The 22528-nt window shown below is 37.7% G+C and overlaps 1 protein-coding gene across 2 annotated transcripts in view; it reads right to left on the bottom strand.

The window, feature by feature from the left end:
- The window catches only part of EPC2 (enhancer of polycomb homolog 2), a 125880-nt gene that overhangs the window by 71998 nt on the left and 31354 nt on the right, over positions 1 to 22528 (bottom strand). The gene's annotated exons all lie outside the window — the stretch shown is intronic.

The following is a 22528-nucleotide window of genomic DNA, read 5'->3' as shown; positions in this document are numbered from 1 at the left end:
CCGCTTCATATTTAAAGGTTAAAATCACTCAACGACTTACAAGACTTTATCTCTCTCTGACCTTACCTCACACTTCTCTCCTCCCAAACTTTATTCTAGCCACACTGCCTCCTCTCTTTAACGTTCCTAAATATCTAAATGGATTGCTTCTGAAATTCCTTCAAGTATCATCTGGCTACACTGCATTGCATAAATTAAGATTTATGTATCAGGAGCCATTCTTTCAACATTTTTCAGAGCACCTGGTAGACAGCAGATACTATTCCTGTCACTGAGAATTATGAGTGAATGAGACAGAGACAGACTTCGCCATTAAAGAACTTAGCTAGTGGAAGACAGATTATCTAAGTATGCAATCACATCTGAGCTTGACAGGCATGTCTCTTCACAATTAGTCAAACCACTCATTCTGGGAGAACAGATAAAGATGTCCAAAGGAAGTAAAACATAAACTAAGAGTTTTAGGATCAATAGCGATTTAGCAAGGCAAAAGAGGAAAAGAAGAAACAATCCAGGCACAGGGAACAGAATATCCAAAATGGACTAGAGCCCAGAGACGTTCAAAAAAAGGCAAGCAGTTGAACAAAGGGACAGGACAGTGGGTGCTGGCTTAGATTTGAGAGCTTCTTCACCTTCAGAAAATGTTTTTCTTCATAGGACAGAATCCCAAGCTGAAGCACTAAGTATACTTTTCATACAAATATTACTATCAATTTAGTTAAAATCTATTTGGAGTAAAACTTCTGAGTTGACTAAGAACTTTTGAGGGGATCAAACACACAAACAGCATCAAGAAACTAGGAAGCCAGGCCTTGAGTGAGGCCAGTGATTTGTAGCATTAATTAACCCTGTATTTTCCTGTTGAAAGTGAAAGTTGCTCTGTCGTGTCCAACTCTTTGTGACCCCATGAACTCTAGCCCACCAGGCTCCTCTTACCTGGGATTCTCCAGGCAAGAAGACTGGAATGGGTAGCCATTCCCTTCTCCAGAGGATCTTTCCAACCCAGGGATCAAACCTGGGTCTCTCACATTGCAGGCAGATTCTTTACCTTCTGAGGCACCTGGGAAGCTTTATTTTCCTATTACCTTGATATTTCACCTCTCCTGGTTAAAGAAAGTGATACAGTATGCAATGTCACCCTGCTCTGATATAATATTTTATAGTTCTCAAACTATACCCACAATCACATGCCTATTAGCTCCTTACAATCTTGGGACACGAGGGTAGATATTATTTTCCATTTTTATAAATGGCACTCAAGAAACAAGTGACTTACTCTTAGCAAATAGTAATGATATATAAGAGAAATTTCAGGACTCTGATTCCAATGTCTCTTGACTATCCCATCCTTACTAGAAAAGTCTGATAAAGATTATAAAACAGGTTCTTATAATGCTAATAAATCTACAGACAAAGGTAACAAAAAAAATGCACACATTTTATATTTGAAGAGATTCTTTTGAGTATATTTGACTTTGTCCTAAATATATTTTTAGGTATAATCTAATTTTTGAAATACATCTTTAATAGATTAAGATTTAACATTAATTTTACAAATGAAAAATTTAAAAACAGATCATGGATGACTTTCCTCCTTAATGCAGCAGACAGATGACAGATGCAGCCAGAAATTTAAGGAGCTAGACCATGACATACTCCCCTATTTACAGACTAAATTTAGCTCTACGAATAAATTTTCAGCCACCATTTCCATACCCAGATTATCAGTCTCTCAATCTGTAAAAAAAAAAAAAAAAAAAGAAATCATAAAAAACAATGACAAGGCTTCTTGAGGACTGTGTTTCATATAATAGTTATAATCAGTGGCAAACACACACAAAATCCTGAAAATAGGTATCAGAGTTTTGATTTGTCATTGTACTGTGGGGGAAGAGATTGACAGGAGTAATGCTCTTGTTACATGCTGCATTATACATTGGTGATGTTACCTAATTTTTAAAAACAACTAAAAACCAAGCACTACTTAATTTCCTTATGTTCATCGCAGCACTGTTTATAATAGCCAGGACATGGAAGCAACCTAGATGCCCATCAGCAGATGAATGGATAAGGAAGCTGTGGTACATATACACCATGGAATATTACTCAGCCGTTAAAAAGAATTCATTTGAACCAGTCCTAATGAGATGGATGAAACTGGAGCCCCTTATACAGAGTGAAGTAAGCCAGAAAGATAAAGAACATTACAGCATACTAACACATATATATGGAATTTAGAAAGATGGTAACGACAACCCTATATGCAAAACAGAAAAAGAGACACAGAAGTACAGAACAGACTTTTGAACTCTGTGGGAGAAGGTGAGGGTGGGATGTTGCGAAAAGAACAGCATGTATACTATCTATGGTGAAACAGGTCACCAGCCCAGGTGGGATGCATGAGACAAGTGCTCAGGCCTGGTGCACTGGGAAGACCCAGAGGAATCAGGTGGAGAGGGAGGTGGGAGGGGGGATCGGGATGGGGAATACATGTAAATCTATTGCTGATTCATGTCAATGTATGACAAAACCCACTGAAAAAATAAATAAATAAATTAAAAAAAAAAAAGAAAGAAAGCATGCCTTTCACGTACTAACTCCACAAATGGAATTCATCAAAAGGCAACCAACAAATGGGCAACACTGACTAAATGAAAATGCTCATCATGGCACTGTTTCTCACACCAAAAAAAAAAAAAAAGTTTAACTAGCAATAAATACATAATTATTATATAAATTGTTATATTATATCCATAAACTAGAACTCTTAGGTAACAGTAGAAAATATAACACAGACCTCTAGTGCCCTGAAAAAAAGCCTGGAAGAATACAGGATAGAACATTCCACAAAATGCTATTCCTTCTGTGTGCCCTTTCGCATATATATATATAAGTTTAACATCTTAAATGAAGGAACACTCTCCACCAAAAACACAAAATCACTTCTCATGGTTACTTTGACATTCTGAAATATCCTTTGACGCCTATCGTATTACATATCTAAACATTTTTTGCGTTTTCCTAGAAATATTTACTTGTTGTTGAGTCACTAAGTCGTGTCCTACTCTTTGAGATTCCATGAATTGCAACACACCAGACTCCTCTGTCTCCTACACTGCCTCCCAGAGTTTGCTCAGATTCAGGTCCATTGAGTCAGTGATCCTATCTAACATCTCATCCACTGCTGCCCCCTTCTCCTTTTGCCTTCAATCTTTGCAAGCATCAGGGTCTTTTTCCAATAAGTCAGCTCGTCATATCAGGTGGCCAAAGTATTGAAGCTTCAGCCTCAGTCCTTCCAATGAATATTCGGGGCTGATTTCCTTTAGGATCGACTGGCTGGATCTCCTTGCAGTCCAAGGAACTCACAAGAGTCTTCTCCACACAATATGAAAGCATCAATTATTAAGAAAAATGTATATAATTTCTGTACACTTTATACTCTACCTAGTAACACATGAGATTATATGGTAAGCCATTAAACACAAACTAAAAGATGCTAAACAATTAATGACTTCTTGTCATGTATAAGTACCAAGCACAATTCCACAAGGTACAAGGTAGAAATATTTTTTCTTCTGGAGATGAGTAAACTAAAACTCTATGATTTCTATGACATAAATTAGCAGGACTGAAATTTGAATCATTGTTTGTATGCCTCTTTTCCATCTTGCCCCAATATGCAGGCTAGGTTTCAGAATCCATCAAATTAGGCTGCATACAAAGTTAAACATTCATGGATATTTTAAAAATTCACATCTAAAATTTCCAACTAAAGATAGCTGACTGAATAATTACAATTATCTACTCTACCTCACTGTAATTATAAACGTACTAGGTAAAGGACTGAAAAGCTTAAGCCACAACAACAAACTGAATCACAGATGAACCATCAGCACAGAACAGAGTGCAGCAAAATTCTTGGAGACAAAAATCAAAAGAATAAGTTTCAAATACTTATGGAGAAGAAAAAAAAATTTTAAACTGAGCCCATCTCACTTGTACTGCAGAAAACAAAATTATGGGGATTGTGAACCACTAGCTAGAAAGAGCCAGAATAAGACAAGCTATTCTTTGCCTACTCCTCAAAGCAGATCATTCCACACAGCTTACACAGACAGAAGCGGGCACTACTAAACTAAGAACGTTGTGACCTACCCCAAATATACAAAAAACTAAGATTGCATCCTTCAGAGGAGGATGCAAAAGACTCAGGAAAAAAACGGAAAGAGTTGATTGAATGCAAAAAGAAAGAAAAAGACAATTACCTCAGAGATGAAAACTAAAATTATGAGAAGCCTAGCGTAAAATATACTCAAAGACTTAAGTGTGTTTTATATAGGATGTCAAATAACCAAGTGAATAGAAATAAAGTGAAGAAAGAAGTAAAATGAGCAAGAAAGATGACAGACTATAAAAACAGGCAAAGAAGAAACGACATTCATATAAGTGGAGTCCTTGAAAAAAAAAACAAAGCAAAAAAGAGAAAATGAAATAGAACTAGTATTTAAGATAAAATATATGAATCTACTTATCAAAAAAAGCCCAAGAGGGAGCAAGATGGCACACAAGAACTAGAATCACCAGACAGGATCTGATACTGCTTCGGGCAATCAGGAGAAAACATTCAGCTCACAGCTTCTTCCTTGGGAGGCAAACAGAAGAGTGGAACGTATATCTAAAATTTCAGCTTTTGAGGGAGTTGCCCAAGGGACCATCTTCTGTCTCACTTAACTCAGAAGGCTAACTGAGCCAGCATTCTTTGGGTGACTAGGCGCTGTGGAGAACAAAAAAGAACTTAAGAGGCTTGTCACCACATCTGAAAACTCGCAGTAACACTGACAAACACCAGAGGGAGCAAAAGATTACAACAAGTTCCTAATAAAAATCTTCGGAACCCCTCTAACTGGGAAATTATGTGCACGTGCCCAGGGAAGATGCATCTCCAGAAAAGGTTTGAGGGACTCCAGACTCCCTACCTGGGTTGATTGCTAAAGCTCTTACAATGTATGAAGCCAATTCATAAAGACTAGGAGTTACAGTTACTTCTTCAAACACACAAATTATAACAGAAAAAAACAAGGTGCATGAAAATACAAGGCCAAAAAACCAAAATAAACCTCCAGAAACTGATCCTAAAGAAATAAGATACTGGTGAATTATCTGACAATAAAAGCTTAAAATATTAATAAAGTTCAATGCACTAAAAGAACACAGATGAACAAAATCAGGGAAAACAATGTATGAACAAAATGCAAATATCAAGAAAGAGACGGAAAACATTAAAAAAAAAAAACCAACCAAATGGAAAATCTGGACCTGAGGATTACAATAAATGAATTGGAAAAAAAAAAAAAAAAATCAACCTAGGGACTCAACAGCAGACTTGATTAAGCAGAAGAATTAGTGGACTCAAAGAGAAAGAAATAAAATAAAACCTAAGAAACTGATGACACCACCAACAGATCAAGATACACATATGGAAGCCCTAAAAGGAGGAAAAAGGAGCAGAAAGCTTATTGGAAGAAACAAATGGTCCCAAACTTACCAAATTCAAAAAGACCATCCAAATTCAAAACGCTCAAAAGAAGACAACTAGGATGAACTCAAAAAAGCCTACACTAAGACAAATAACCAAAGGGTCAAAAGTCAAAGACAGAGAGAGTCCACAAAGCAGCAAGGGAAAAAGCAAATCATCAGGTACAAGGGGGCATCCACAAGATGATCAGCAGTTACTCATCAAAAACATTACAGGCCTTGGACTTCCCTAGTGGTAGAGCGGTTAAGAATCTGCCTGCCAATGCAGGCAGGGGACACAGGTTCCATCCCTGGCCTGGGAAGACTTCCCATGCTGCGGAGCACTAAGTCCCTGGCCACAACTACTGAGTCCACACACATGGCAACTACTGAAGTCCACATGCGCTTGAGCCTGTGTGAAACTACTGAGACTACTCACCACAACTACTGAAGCCTGGTGCTCTAAAACAAGAGAAGCCACACTGCAACTAGACTGTAGCCCCCACTCACCACAACCAAAGAAAGCCTGAGCACAGCAACAAAGACCCAGCGCACCCAAAACTAACGAATCTTTTAAAACTTAGAAGGAGAAACATTACAAGCCAGAAAGTAGTGGAATGATATATTCAAAGCACTGAAACAAACAAAAAACCTGCCAACCACAATACTAAATCTGGAAAAACTGCCCTTCAAAAATCAAAGAAATAAAGACCTAACAAGATAAACAAAGGCTGAAAGAGTTAATCACCAGCGGATCTATCTTTTATAAGAATTGCTAGAGAGAGTCCTTCAAGTTGAAGCAAAAACACTAATTAGTACATAGAACCACTGAAAAATAGAAAATTCTCCAGTAAAGGTAAATATATAGACAAATACAGAATCTTGTAGTACTGTAATGGTGATGCATAAGTCACTTTTAATTCTGGTATAGAATTTAAAAGATAAAAAAACATAAAAACAATTAAATATAAAACTATGTCAGTGGACACACCATATCAAGTACCTTTTACAACCACTATCTTTTCCAATTAAATTGGAAATCAACAGCAAAAGAAAACTTGGAAAATTTAAATATGCAGAAACCAAACAACATAGTTTTTAAACAATCAATGAATGGGTCAAAAGAAAAAAAATGACAAAGGAATTTAGAAAATAGACAAATGAAAACACAATATAACAAAAACTTAGGGATGCAGCAAAAGCAATATTAAGAAAGAAGGTTATAGCAATAAATTCCTACCTACATTAAAAAAGAATAGATCTGAAGTCAACAACCTAACTTTACACCTCAAGGAACTAGGAATAGAACAAACAAAACCCAAAGTTAGTTGAAGGAAGGAAATAATAAATTAGACTGGAGTAGAAATAAATGAAAATGAGAACAGAGAAATTTTTTTTAAAAACACCAACAAAACTAAAAGTTCTTTGAAGCGATCGATGAAATTGACAAACCCTTAGCTACATGATGGAGAAGGAAATGGCAACCCACTCTGGTACTCTTGCCTGGAAAATCCCATGGATGGAGAAGCCTGGTAGGCTATAGTTCATGGGGTTGCAAAGAGTCGGACATGATCAAGCGACTTCATTCTCACTTTAGCTACATGAACTAAAAAAAACTCAAATACCAAAAATCAGAAACTGAGAGAAGACACACTAAAACTGATGCCCCTGAGGAGGGGAGAGGGTGATCATAAGAGATTACTATTAACAATTATACAACAAGTTAACTAATCTAGAAGAAACATAAATTTCTAAAAATATACCATCTACAAAGGCTAAATCATGAAAAAATTAAAAACATGAACTACAGAAATGATACTGAATCTATTGAGTCATTAAACAAACAACTCTCAACAAAGAAAAGCTCATCACCAGATGGCTTCACTAGTAGAGAATTCTACCAACACTTAAAGACTTCAGTCCTTCTCAAAATCTAAAAAAAACTGAAGAGAGGAGAAAACTTTCAAACTCACAAGTCCAGTATTACCCTGAAATCAAAATCAGACAGATACTACATGGGGAGTGGGGATATGCAAATAGGTGAAGGTAGTCAATAGGTACAAAATTCCAGTTATAAGTTTAATAAGTCCTGAGAGTGTAATGTACAGCATGGTGACTACAGTTAATAATACAGTACTATATACATGAAAGTTGCTAGGAGAGTACCTCTTAAAGTCCTCCTCACAAGGGAAAAAAAATTTTGTAACTGTGTGAGGTGACAGATGTTAACTAAACCTATTGTGGCAATCATTTTACAACATACACATATATCAAATCATTATGCTATACACTTGAATACAATGTTATATGTCAACTATATCTCAATATAACCAGAAGGGGGAAGGTAGAGGGACACTACAAGTAAAACAAAACAAAAAAACCCAAAAAACCCAACAGACCAATATGCAGAAGTCCTCAACAAAATACTAGTAAACCAAATTCAACAACACATGAAGATGATTATACATCATGACCAAGTGGGATTTATTTCTGGAATGCAAGAATGCTCAATGTATGAAAATTGGTCAATGTAATACACATAAGAGAATGAAGGACAAAAATCACATGATTATTTCAATTGACATGCTGAAAAAAATCCAAACTCTTTCATGATACTAACACTCAAGAAACTAGCAACAGAAGGAAATCATCTGAAGCCCACAGCTAACAATATACTCAATGGTGAAAAACTGAAAGCTGTTCCTTTAAGACCAGGAACAAAACAAGCAGGCCTGCTTTTGCCAGTTCTATTCAACACAGTACTGGGAGGCTTAGGAAGAGCAATTATCAAGAAAAAGAAATGCCAAATTGGAAAGGAAGATGTAAAAATATCTCTGCCCACAGATGATATGATCTTTTATGTGTTGTTGTTCAGTCACTAAGTTGTGTCCAACTCTTTGCGAACCCGTGGACTGCAGCATGTCAGGCTTCCCTGTCCTTCACCATCTCCCGGAGCTTGCTCAAACTCAAATCCACTGAGTCACTATATCAATCTGAAGGTTGCTGCCGTTGTTCAGTCACTCAGTTGTGTTCGACTTTTTGTGACTCCCAGGGACTACAGCACACCAAGCTTCCCTGTCCTTCACTATCTCCCTGAGTTTGCTCAAACTCATGTCATTGAGTCAGCGATGCCCAACCATCTCATCCTCTGTTGCCCTCTTCTCCTTCTGCCTTCAGTCTGTCCCAGCATAATGGTCTTTTCCAATTAGCTGGTTCTTCACATCAGGTGGCCAAAGAACTGGAGGTTCAGCTTCAACATCAATCCATTCAATGAACATTCAGGGTTTATTTCCTTTAGTATTGACTGGTTTGATCTCCTTGCAGTGTTATTTACAATAACCAAGTGGCAGAAGCAACCCAAGTGTTTACTGACAGATGAATGCATAAACAAAATGTGGTACATACATACAATGGAATATTAGTCAATCTTAAAAAGGAAGACCATTCTGACACATGCTACAACATGCGTGAATCTTGAGGATATTATAAGTGAAATAAGCTAGTCACAAAAGCACAAATACTACACTGCCTATATGAGGTCTAAATAAAGTAGTCCAATTCTTAGAAAGAGTGGTTGTTGTCTGGGGCCGGGGGAGGAGAAAAAGGATGCTGTTGTTCAATGGGTACAGAGTTTCAGTTTTCCAAGAAAAGTGCTAGATATGTTACGTAACACTCTGCATGCAGCTAACACTACTCTACACCTAAATATGATTAAGATATTACACTTTAAAACACTAACCAAATACCTGGCAGAAGTACTACACAACAACAACAGACTCTGGCATATATTCAAATAAAACTATTTCAAAAATAATGAAAAAATCCTCAAAGCAAACAATAATAGTTAACAATAACATATAACTTAAACAGTCAAAAGAATCAGATGAATATCAGACTTTAAAATAAACATATAAAGCAAAGAATCAATAAGGCAGCATTTCCAGAAACCTCAACGAACATAAAGTATGAATCATATATTTTACATCCAGCTAAGTTATCTTTTAAGTATCAAAGCTACACAAAGTACTCAGGGACTTTAATAGGGGACTTTTGAGAAATCTACTAGAATAGCACTGTTCAGAATATAATGGGAACTACATATGTGAGCCACACATTTAAATCTTCCAGTAGTCACAGTAAAAAGAGTAGAAACAGGATGAAATTAATTTTAATATCTTATTTAAGTCAATATAAATATCCAAAAATTATTTCAACATGGAATCAATATAAAAAGGTATAGAGATATTTTACATTTTTTTCTTTCATACCAAGCCCTATAAAACCTGTATGTAACACATGTGTTTTACATGTATAGAACATCTCAGTTCAGACTAGCCAAATTTCAAATGCTCAACAGCCACAAATGACTAGTATAGGCCATCTTCATCTTAGGTTCATTTAACCAAGATATCGATGGAAAACTTTAGCAAAATTATACACACACACACACACATACATGTATCTCAAAGATGGGAAAAAGGCTAGAGGATTAATGTACAAACATTTGCACACTAAAGTGGAAATAATGCAACTAAAAACGGGAGAAGGAAAAAAGATCGGAGCAAAATTTTAAAAACTAGCCAGTATAACATAATACAAAAAGTTAAATGTTATGAAAGAGTTGACAGCAAACATATTCAGCCATATCAATAAATGTGAATGGACTTATAACATCTGTGAAAACAGAAAGATTTTCAATTTGCCTCATAATTCTAAACTCAATTATATGCTTATACAAGAAATATCCTACCCATCATCACCCCCAAAAAGTGGTCAGAAAGAATAAAAGGAATGTATATAAAGTTCATAGGTGATAGAAGACAGTAAGAAAGACAAACCCATCCTAGTATCAGACAAGCAGAATTCAAGCCAAAGAGTATTAAGCATGACCCAAAATCCACAATTCATAAAAAAGATTTTTATTTCTTCACACATTTATGAATATCGATGTATCAATAGTAATTTATATTCAAATAATCATTTTATGAAGCAAAAGCTACAAATAGGGAAGGACTGATAAAGACACACTAATAATAAGTTTAAGAGACCACTCAGCACAAGGCAAATCAAGTGGTCAAAAAGCAAGCGAGGACCTAAGCAACCAAATAAAGTAGCTCTTACAGTTACTTATCAAACTTTACACTCCATGCCCCCTAATCTGAAGTCTTCATGGAAATTCCACAAAACTGATCATATATTAGCTAAGAATTACAAAGAATAGGTTATTATGGATGGAGTAGAAGGGATAAGGAGAGACATTTCTCTGAGGATATACTCTTTAAGAGTTCTGAATTTTAGTACCCTGTTAATGTTTCACATACTCTAATCAAAATTAACGATGATGCAAAAGAATCCAAATTAGAACTCAAAGAGAAACAACAAATAAACCTCATTTATTAGAAATGAATATTCATGTCTACAGTAAAAGGGACTGGGAAAGAATGGAATTTAAGTTCATTTCAAAAACAATGATTTAAAGCTCACTGGTAAAATTTAGACCATGTATACTTCAAAGGATTGTTGTAATGATTATATAAGTTAGTAAGGTGTTCAGAATAGTCCATGGCACACTGTCAAGGCTAAAAGTTTCTGATTTTTATTACAATATACCACTAAGGTGCAATACTCAAAATGGTGAAATTCTAGGAACAAAATTTAAAAAAAAAAATCAAAATTTTGACAATTCAAAACCTTTTCTCAACACCCAAGAAAAAGATGTCCTCAATCTGATAAAGAGCAGGGAGTACAGCAGAAAACCTACAGATAGCATCATACTCAATGGTCAAAGAATGAATTCTTTTCCTCTAAGATCAAGAACAAGCCCCCAAAAGTCTATTCTCCCTGAGTTTCTAGTCAGTGCAGTGAGGAAAGAAAAAGAAATGGCATGCATATTGGGAGAAAAAAAAAAAGTAAAACTTTGTACATGACATGGTCATGGAGAGAGAGAATCCGACGGTATCTCAACAGAGTTATTAAAACTGAAAAATGAACTGTGGACTGCAAGTCAATATTTGTAACTCAATTGTATTTCTATTATCCTAGCAACTGAATATGAAAATAAAAAGCTATTACCATTTAGAACAGCATTAAACCACTAAATATTTAGGGACAGTAAATATGCCTATGCAAAACTTGCTTGTCAACATAAACAGAAAGCTGCAGTATGTTCATGAACTGGAAGGTTCAATACTGTTCAAAATATTTACTAGTGTAAATTTTCCTCAAAACTGATTCACAGAGAGATAATAATAATCAACAAAAATCCCAATCAAAATCCCAACAGGCTTTTTTTTAACAGAAATGGACAAGCTGATTCTAAAATTCATATGGAAAGGCAAAAGAAATGCAAAAATAATCTTGGAAAAAATCTGAAGATCTGATTACAAGCTACATTACAAAATATACAGCTAAATTATTCAAAATCACATGTTACCAGCATAAGAATGACCATATAAAGCAATGGAAAAGAAACAAGTCTAAAGACAGATCCCCACACACACATACACGTAATGAATTTTTAGACAAAGGTGCCCAATTAATGGGGGGACTGAATGGGGATAAGGAAAGTCTTGTCAACAAATTGTCTGGATGTCAGTTTGGGGAAAAAATAACCCATACTGCTATCTCAAATTACACACAAAAATTTATTCAAAGATAGGTCACAGACCGAAACACAAAGTCTAAACTTGTAAAATACCTACAAGAACATATAAGAAAACCTTAGTGGCCCTGGGTTTGGCAAAGATTTCTTTAGGACATAAAACAGAACAAATTATATATGAAAGAACTGATAAACTGGACTTTCTCAAAATTAAAAAATTGTGCTATTCAAAATACATTCGTAAGAAAATGAAAAGACAAGCCAGACTGGAGGAAAAATTATTCACAGTAAGTACGTGAGAGGCCCTGTATGCAGAATATATAAAGAACTCTTATAACTCAATAATAAGAAAACAACTCTATTTGTTTTGTGGGGGGTTTTTGTGAGGCATGTGTGATCTTAGTTTCCCAACCAGGGAGAACCCACAGCCCCTGCATTAGGAACACAGAGTCTTAACCACTGGACCACCTGGGAAGTCCTGAAAACAACCCTATTTTTAAAGAAAATGAGCTAACAATTTTAGGATATTTCAAAAAATAAGATGTAGGAATGACCAATAAGCACTTGAAAAGATGTTCAACATCTGTGTACCAGGAAAATGCAAAATAAAATCACAGTTTTGACTACATACCACCAAAATGACTAAAATTAAGAAACTGATAATATCAACTGCTGGTGGGAGCGTCAAATGATATCACCACTTTGTAAACTGTTGGGGAGTTTCTTATAAATATATACTTCGCACGTGACCCATCACCTGAAAAGTAAAATGCATGCCCACAATGAGAGTCAATTCCTAGGCAGGTTGATAAGAAGTCTGGGGTCCCCAAGAAGGAAAAAAGGGTCTGGGGCTCTCAAAGAGGAGATAGGGGTCTGGAATTCTCAATGAGGAACAAATGACAAACATCTTTTTTTTTCTCTCTCTACATTCCTTAGTCTTAGTCACATAAAATGGTTTTTTCTTTAAGCCTGGAACTGACGATTACACAACAAACAACTCAGTTTAAACTCGGTACTAAGGATTATGTATGCGGCTTCCCTTGTAGCTCAGTTGTTAAAGAATCTGCCTGCAATGGGTAGGGAAGATCCCCTGCAGAAGGAAATGGCAACACACTCCAGTATTCTTGCCTGGAGAATCCCATGGACAGAGGAGCCTGGCAGGCTACAGTCCATGGGGTCGCAAGAGTTGGACACGACTTAGCGACTAAACCACCACCAAGGATTATATAATAATGTACCCTGCTTGACTGCAGATGGTGATTGCAGCCATGCAATTAAAAGACGCTTGATCCTTGTAAGAAAACTTATGACCAACCTAGACAGCATAATAAAAAGCAGAGAAAAAATAAATAAATAAATAAAAAGCAGAGACATTCCTTTGCCAACAAAGGTTCATCTAGTGAAAGCTATGGTTTTTCCAGTATTCATGAATGGATGTGAGAGTTGGGCTATAAAAAAGAGCTGAGCACATAGAAATTGATGCTTTTGAACTGTGGTGTTGGAGAAGGCTCTTGAGAGTCCCTTGGACAGCAAGGAGATCCAACCGGTCCATCCTAAAGGAAATCAGTCCTGAACATTCATTGGAAGGACTGATGCTGAAGCTGAAGCTCCAATACTTTGACCACCTGATGCAAAGAACTGACTCATTTGAAATGACCCTGATGCTGGGAAAGACTGGAAGGTGGGAGGATAAGGGGATGACAGAGGATGAGATGGTTGGATGGCATCACTGACTCGATAAAGAGTTTGAGTAAGCTCCGGAGGTTGGTGATGGGCAGGGAAGCCTGGCATGCTGGAGTCCACCAGGTCGCAAAGAGTCGGACATGACTGAGAGGTTGAACTGAACTGATCCTGCTTGAGGACAGTTTCTCCTTCCTGAAAACCTTCTGACTAATCCTGTTATCTTAAAATACAAATTACGGGAGTGGGTCTAGTAACATCTTTACAACTTGAGACATTCTTTCGATTTACTGTAATAACTAATTAAAAAAGTATATAACTCCCTTGCTTAGGCTAGCGAGGGGGGCACTCTCTGTCCCCCTTCTGATGTCTATGTCAGAAGCTTTCTCTGTCCCTTTTCTTACTTTAATAAAAGTCTGCTACACAAAAGCTCTTGAGTGATCAAGCCATGTCCCTGGTCCTGAAGCTAAATCATCATCTTCGGAGATCACAAATCCAACAGCATCCACCATAAGCTACCGTCTTGGGGGCTCATCCGGGATCTTCAGGACAAGGTAAGAACACTCAGAGCTCTAGTCTCTCTGCTTTCTCAGTACACACGTTTTCCGCTTTACTTTACTAACTCTATGGTGTGCTTGTGTGAATGAATGACATGCCTTGCAAGCAGCAAGTGATGAATCCTGCTCTGCGGTTTCACAGTGCCTTGTAATGACTGAAGGCAGCCCCCAAAAGGGAGCCTTGTCGGGGGTTTATACCGACCTGCCAGTGCCAAGAGACACCCAAGATCCCTGCTAGCGGAGTGACCAGAGATGGGCAAAGCGTGTGGACCGAACTTTCCTTTCTCAGCCACCTTTTCCTGGTCCCTTTGACCATTTCGTAATTGCGTGGGGAATTAGAACTACTAACCTAATCTGTCAGATCATAGACTTTCAAGGAAATTGTGATCCATGCTGTAACTATTTACTTTTACTTAGACCCCAAGTATGAAAGCCTTGCTAGGAGCCGGAAGTTACAAGAGCATGTTTGGGAGTGAGGCAGAGTTCTAGCTCCAGGAATGTCTCTCAGGCTAGAGGTCACTCTCTTGGCTGCCTGCCTCAAGGGCCACCGATCCGAAAGTGAGTGTCATGGCTGTGCCTTCGATCTATGTGGACAGAAGGACTGCTGGTGACCATGAGGTTTTTGAGGACACAGATGGGGAACTGCAGGATCTGGTCAGACTGGAAGTGCAATGGGCTTCTTCACTTGGTAGTGCTGTTAATGGATCAGAGGAGGCTCTCTGGTAGCTTTTGTCTCAACGCCTTAGATATTTTTTTGTGGAATCTGTGGAAATGAGCTGGAAGGATTGGTCCTAGAAGCTTGAGGACAAAAATCACTTTTTCCTCGCTGGCCAACCCTTCTGCTATCACATATATTGGTGTGGTGACACTCAGAAGGGACATCTTGGCTGTTGTTTATCCCTTTATGACTCACCATTTCTACCGCGGTCAGGACTATACTCAAGAATGTGCACAGACACACATCTGATGGATGCTGCCCCTAGTAGTCCTAGCTTGGGAAACGTTCTGGGAAAACTACTCTGCTCCACCCAGGGTGGCATCAGAGGAAAAGGGCAAATCAAAGAAAGGTCTTCGTGGTATGTAACTAAGTCAATTTGAGATGCCATCAGGTCTACCTCTGCTGTATCTCCGCCCCACCTCAATGGTAGAACCAGAAGGGACAAGTTTGGCGCCTGTAAGGGACAGACTAAGTCTGACCAGGGAAGGAAAGCTTTGGTGGAAAGTCTGTCTACACCCCCATCTAGAGCAGGGAGGAATGCCTCCAGTGGAAAGAAGCCACAGCTGTGGATCCCGCTTCTTTCTCTCTTAGAGATGGGAGCTAACCATTTCAGAACCACTCCTTTAAAATGTATTAAAAAAAAAAACTGGGACAAGTTTGATCCCCAGTTTATTTTATTTTTTCATTTATTTTTATTAGTTGGAGGCTGATTATTTTACAATATTGTAGTGGTTTTTGCCATACATTGACATGAATTAGCCATGGATTTACATGTGTTCCCCATCCTGAACCCCCCTCCCACCGATCCCCAGAGTTTAAAAAGACATGCCTGATCTTCTTCTGTGATACTGAATGGCCACAGTGTCCTTTGGAACACGGGGAACACTGATTGGTTGAAGGGTCTCAATTATAATACTGTTTTATAATTACACCAGTTCTGTAGAAAACAAGAAAAATGGGTAGAAGTACCATATATATTCCTCTTTATCTCTCTGTGAGACATGCCAGATTTATGTCCTACGGGTACAGATCTGGGTGTGAAATCTTCAGCTCCCTCTGTCCTCTTACTTTGCCCCTGTATGTGGGGCTCCCAACTGAACAGGCTGAGGATCAGGGCACCCTTCCAGGAGGGGTTACCTCAGTCTCAGTAGAATTTCAAACAGTTCTAATTGTGGTCGAGACTATTTAGAGGATCCAAAAGGTACATAGAAGCCTTTATGGGACTAACTTTATCTATGATCCAACAGATGTTGGCAATTTGATCTCTGGTTCCTCTGCCTATTTCTCAATCCAGCTTGAAGTGTATGAAACACACTGTATGGTTTCTTTTATATGAAGTTTGAAAATAGGAGAAACGAATCTATAGCAGCTGAAATCAGATCAGCAGCTGCCTGAAAATACAATGGAAGTTATGACTGCAAATAGGTTAAATGGAACTTCCATGGGGAATAAAAATGTTCTATTCCTGTTTGGAGTGATGGTTATACAGGTATATTAAATAAATGCTTTATGGGAATTCCCCGATGGCTAGGGGATTCTGCACTTCTACTGCGGGAGGGGTATTGATCTCATGGGGGAACCAAAATCCCGCATGGCCTGTGCTGTGGGCTTCCATGGTGGCTCACACAGTAAAAAAATTCGCCTGCAATGCTGGAGACCCATGTTCGATCTCTGAGCCAGGAAGATCCCCTGAAGAAGGGAATGGCTACCCACTCCAGTATTCTTGCCTGGAGAATCACATGGACAGAGGAGCCTGGTGGGCTACAACCCACGGGGTCCCAAAGAATTGGACACAACTAGGTGACTAATACTTTGACTTTCACTTGGCATGCACTGAAGCCAAATAAATGAATGCTTTACACTGTATGCAAGTTATACTTCAATAAAGTTGATTTTAAAAATCTAGAAAAAATAACTTCTGATGTAAACAAAAAATTAATGTACACAAAACCTGCTGGTAAAGCAATTATTCACAATGATGCTAAAACTGTGATGAATAAAACAGACACTTTCAAGAATGAGTGCTAGAGAATGTGTTAAAGTACAAGTTGGTAAGTTCTAGAGAACAGTTTGGTAATATGTTTCTAAGCCTTCTAAAACTTTCTAACAATTAATCTGTTATTTACACAATAATTACATTAAGTAAAACTGGAAACAACCGTATTATCTCCAGTACTGCTATAATCACAATATATCCATGATAATCTTACATACTGCCAATTAAAACTTTTTGAAAAAGTTTAATGACATGTGAAAATACAAATTATGTAGAAATGGCACACAACAAAATCAGATATTGAAGATAATCTCAAGTATAGTGAGGTAAATAGAATGACAGGTAAAAGCATGCATAAATGGAGAATTAAAAAGCAAAAATCAAAGCTGGAAAGAAATGTGTCAAAGTATTGGTAGTGAAACTGTAGTTGGTCTCTATTTTCTTCTCTACATTTTCTACAATTTACTCAGAGAATATGTACTACAAAAAAGCAACCAGTGCTGATCTTTAAAACCACCTAAACTGATTCCTTCCATGATAAAGAAAGGATGAGATAGAAAAAGACAGAGAAAAAAAGTCTATATAAATCCTTATCCTATTATAATTAAACCTGCTTCTCTTCTAGTACTTTCTAAATCTGATTCTCCATCCTGGCAACATATTAAAATTACCCGCCAAGGTAAAATCTTAACTCTATGGGAGATAAAAGCAGCAGCAGAAACCAGTTAAAAGGTTTCAGCCGCTAACTTCTACTCCAACAAAGATGAAACATATACAGTGGATATTATTCAGCTATAAGAAGGAATAAAGTACTAATGTATACCAAAACATGGATGAACCTTTAAAACTGTATACTATGTAAAAGAAGTCAGATACAAAAGGCCATATATGATTCCATTTATAGGAAATGTTCAGAAATAGGCAAATCCATAAAGAAAGTATCAGTTCACTTGCTCAGTCGTGTCCAACTCTTTGTGACCCCATGGACTGCAGCATGCCAGGCTTCCCTGTCCATCACAAACTCCCAGAGCTTGTTCAAACTCATGTCCATTGAGTCAGGGAGGCCCTCCAACCATCTCATCCTCTGTCGTCCCCTTCTCCTCCTGCCCTCAATCTTTCCCAGCATCAGGGTCTTTTCCAGTGAGTCAGTTCTTCGCATCAGTTCTTCGCATCAGGTGGCCAAAGTACTGGAGTTTCAGCTTCAGCATCAGTCCTTCCAATGAGTATTCAGGACTGATTTCCTTTAGGATTGACTGGTTTGATCAAAGAAAGTATATTAGTAGCTATTAAGCAGAGGTGTGAATAAGTAGGATGGAGAGTGATTAATGGGGTTTCTTCTTAAGGTGATGGAAGTGTTCTGGAATAAAACAATTGACACTGCACAACATTGTGAATGCACTAAAAATCACTGAACTGCACACTTTAATAGGGTGAAGTGACTGTTACATGGACTTTTAAAACAAACAAACAAAATTACCAAAAAAAAAAGTGATAGGGAATGAGTTTACCCTTATACCTGAAACACTGAAAAAATTCGGGCAGAAGAGTTGAAACAATGGTTTTTCAGACACAAGACATCAGGTAATAAAGGACAATGATACTTGAGAAAAGGAAAACAAAACCAGAGAGCCCCATGAATGCCTCATCTTATTACTTTGAAAAAGTATTTCATGTTGTGGAGCAGAAGAATGAAACTGAGGCAAAGGCGAGAAGACCTTTTGAACTGAGGAAACAGAAATGAGTCCAGAAAGATTAAGGCAACTAAAATCCATAAGGCAGAGTACCAAAGAGGAGAGAACTACACACAGAGAGAACACAGGCAATCTGCAGAGAGTTTCCTGGGGTATTCAGCAAAATATTCATCAGCACTTGTGTGTGAAGAGACTAACAATGGAGAATGAACTATAACAAAGGATTAGAGGGAACAGAGCCTATCACTCAGGGCTAGAACAATCAACTGCTCCTGTTAACCAGACTAGAAAAAGGATACTAACACACAGAGGAACAAAGATAAGGATGACATCTGATTTCTCATCAGAAATAATCCAAGTGAAAAGACTAGATCGCCATTTTTCAAAATACTAGAAGGAAAAACTGTCAACCTACAATTCTATATATATCCAGCAAAAATATTTTCCAAAAATAAAGGCAAAGTTAGAGATTTGCTATGCAATTTACATAGTTCAGTTCAGAGATTTCTAGAGAGAAACTAATGGTAGGTAAGTGCTAGTTACTAAAATCTATCATGTTTCTTTTGGCGCCATGTCTATGCAGATAAAGGTCTAGAGTTGTTTCTAGTGATATAATTTCTGTCCTATCTGGTAGACTGGGGAGGGGAGACACCTTTACAACTTTATGTCCTGCTTTTTACAAAAACCAAAGTATAGATTTATAATACTCTGTTACAGGTGTACAACATAGTGATTCTATATTTCATAGGTTATAGTACATTTAAAGTTATTATAAAATATTGGCTATATTCACAGTGTTATATAATATATCCTTGCAGCATATTTATTTTGTGCCTCTTAATTCCCGACCTCTATCATCCTCTTCCTTCCTTCTCTCTCCCCACTGCTTTGTTCTCCATGAATTTGTTTCACTCTTGTTATATTTGCTTTTTTATTTTTCAGATTCCAGATATAAGTGGCAATAGACAGTTTTTCTCTTTCTCTGACTTATTTCACCAAGCATTATACACTGCAGGTTCACCCATGTTGTTGTAAATGGCAAACTATTTTCTTTTTTATTGCTGAATAATAGTCCACTGTGTATAAATTATAAATTCTACTTGTACATATATGTATTTATACATATATCTTTATACACACACACACACACATATATGTATGCTTCTTCTTTATCCATTCATCTGTTGATGGATACTTAGGTTGCTTCCATATCTTGGCTATTGTAAACAATGCTGCATGAACATTGAAGTGCATGTATTTTTTTCAAATTAATGTTTTCATTTTCCTCAGGTATATACCAAGCAGAATTGCTGGATCATCTGGTAATTCCATGTTTAATTTCATGCTTTCACTGCCCTCTAGAAGGGTAGATAAAATAAATATGTTTGGCCCTTTGAAGTTCTGGTAAAACTCATCTTCTTGGCTTAGTGTCTTCTGAGGCTTTGCTCATCTGTTGGTCATGAGGCTGTTGTTTATGTATCCTGTATCTTACCAGGAGCCATAGTCAGTTCTAGACTTCAAGCAGCAAATCTCACTGTAGTTCCTCTTCTTGAAGGTGACTTTAGGTCCTGGAAACTTCTGTTTACTCAGTATCTAAAGTCAGGGAAGTCCATATTATCTGCCCTCCTCACAACTTTCTATTTCTTTTCTGTTTCTGGCCTTAAAAAAATGTTGCCTTTGTATTGAAGAAAGGCCACATCCTCCTGATTTCATTCGATACTTTACCCATCTTTTGATATATTTGTAACAAGGGGCATCAAAGTATGATGTTTCATACTTTTAAGCAAACACCTGTAAAAATTTAGTTTTCCTTTCCAGATAGTTGATACCTAAGTGCATTAACTTCCTAGGACTCCTGTAGCAAAGTATCACAAACTGGGTGGTTTAAAACAACAGAAATTGTCTTGTGGTTCTGGAGGATAGATAGCCAATATCAAAGTGTCTGTAGGGTCACAATTATTCTGACACCTTAGGGAAGAATCCTTCCTGGCCTCTTTCTAGCTTCTGGTAATTTGCCAACATCCTGGGCATGCCTTGGCTTGCAGCTACAGTGTTTCAATCCACTGTCACAATGATATTCTCCTCTCTGTCTCTTTCATCCTCATATAAGGACACCAGTTCAGTTCAGTTCAGTCACCCAGTCATGTCTGACTCTTCATGACCCCGTGGACTGCAGCACGCCAGGCTTCCCTGTCCATCACGAACTCCCAGAGTTTACTCAAACTCATGCCACTGAGGTGGTGATGCCATTCAACCATCTCATCCTCTGTCACCCTCTTTGCCTCCCACCTTTAATCTTTCCCAGCATCATGTCTTTTCCAATGAGTCAGTCCTTCACATCAGGTGGCCAAAGTACTGGAGTTTCAGCTTCAGCATCAGTCCTTCCAATGAATGTTCAGGACTGATTTCCTTTAGGATTGAATGGTTGGATCTCCTTGCAGTCCAAGGGACTCCCAAGAGTTTTCTCCAACACCACAGTTCAAAAGGATCAATTCTTCAGTGCTCATCTTTCTTTATAGTCCAACTCTCACATCCATACATGACTACTGGAAAAACCATAGCTTTGATTAGACGGACCTTTGTTGACAAAGTAATGTCTCTGCTTTTTGTTATGCCATCTAGGTTGGTCACAGCTTTTCTTCCAAGGAGCAAGCACCTTTTAATTTCATGGTTGCAGTCACCATTTGCAGTGATTTTGGAGCCCAAGAAAATAGTCTGTCACTGTTTCCATTGTTTCCCCATCTATTTGCCATGAAGTGATGGGACTGGATGCCATGATCTTAATTTTTTGAATGTTGAGTTTTAAGCCAACTTTTTCATTCTCCTCTTTCACTTTTATCAAGAGGGTCTTTAGTTCCTCTTCACCTTATGGCAATAAGGGTGGTATCATCTGCGTATATGAGGTTATTGATATTTCTCCTGGGAGTCTTGATTCCACCTTGTGCTTCATCCAGCCCGGCATTTTGCCTGATGTACTCTGCATATAAGTCAAATAAGCACGGTGACAATATAGAGCCTTGACGTACTCCTTTCCCAATTAGGAACCAGTTACAAAGTTAACAGACTGTAATGCACATTTATAAATTGTTAAGAAGATATTTTGCTTTACCACATGCAAAAAAGGTGAAAAAAGACATTTTTAGTTGTACAAAACTTGAAAGTATTCATCACCAACAGACTTTCCCTACAAGATATGTTAACAGAAGTCTTTCAGGAAAAATAAAAATGAACCAGATGAAAGTCTAAATATAAGAGATATTAATAAAAAGCAGGAATAATGATAACCACAAGGGAAAATATCTTTTCCTCATTACTTAAAAGTATTTGAAAATAATTGGTTCTTTAAATAAAAATCATAGCACATGGGCTGGACAAGGAGAAACAGAAGTACACTACTGTAGGTTCTTACACTTACATTAAGTAGTGTATCAATGTGAAGGTGGCTGCTGTTGTTCAGTCAGTCGCTCAGTTGTGTCCGACTTTTTCTGACCCCATGGACTGCAGCATGCCAGGCTTCCCTGTCCTTCACTATCTCCCTGAGTTTGCTCTAACTCATGTGCATGATGCCATCCCACCACCTCATTCTCTGGAGCCCTCTTCTCCTCCTGCCCTCCATTCTTCCCAGCATCAGGGTCTTTTCCAATGAGTCAGCTCTTTGTATCAGGTGGCCAAAGTACGGAGTTCTTACACTGTATGTACATTAAGTGGTATAACAGTCTGAAGGCAGACTGGAATAAAGATGTATACCCCAAATCAGAGTTTCTCAACTTT

This window comes from Cervus canadensis, chromosome 15 (genome assembly GCF_019320065.1).
Source record: "Cervus canadensis isolate Bull #8, Minnesota chromosome 15, ASM1932006v1, whole genome shotgun sequence".
Classification (NCBI taxonomy): Eukaryota; Metazoa; Chordata; class Mammalia; order Artiodactyla; family Cervidae; genus Cervus; species Cervus canadensis.
The sequence above is the reverse complement of the archived record's forward strand: the minus strand, read 5'-3'. Positions and strand labels throughout refer to the sequence as shown.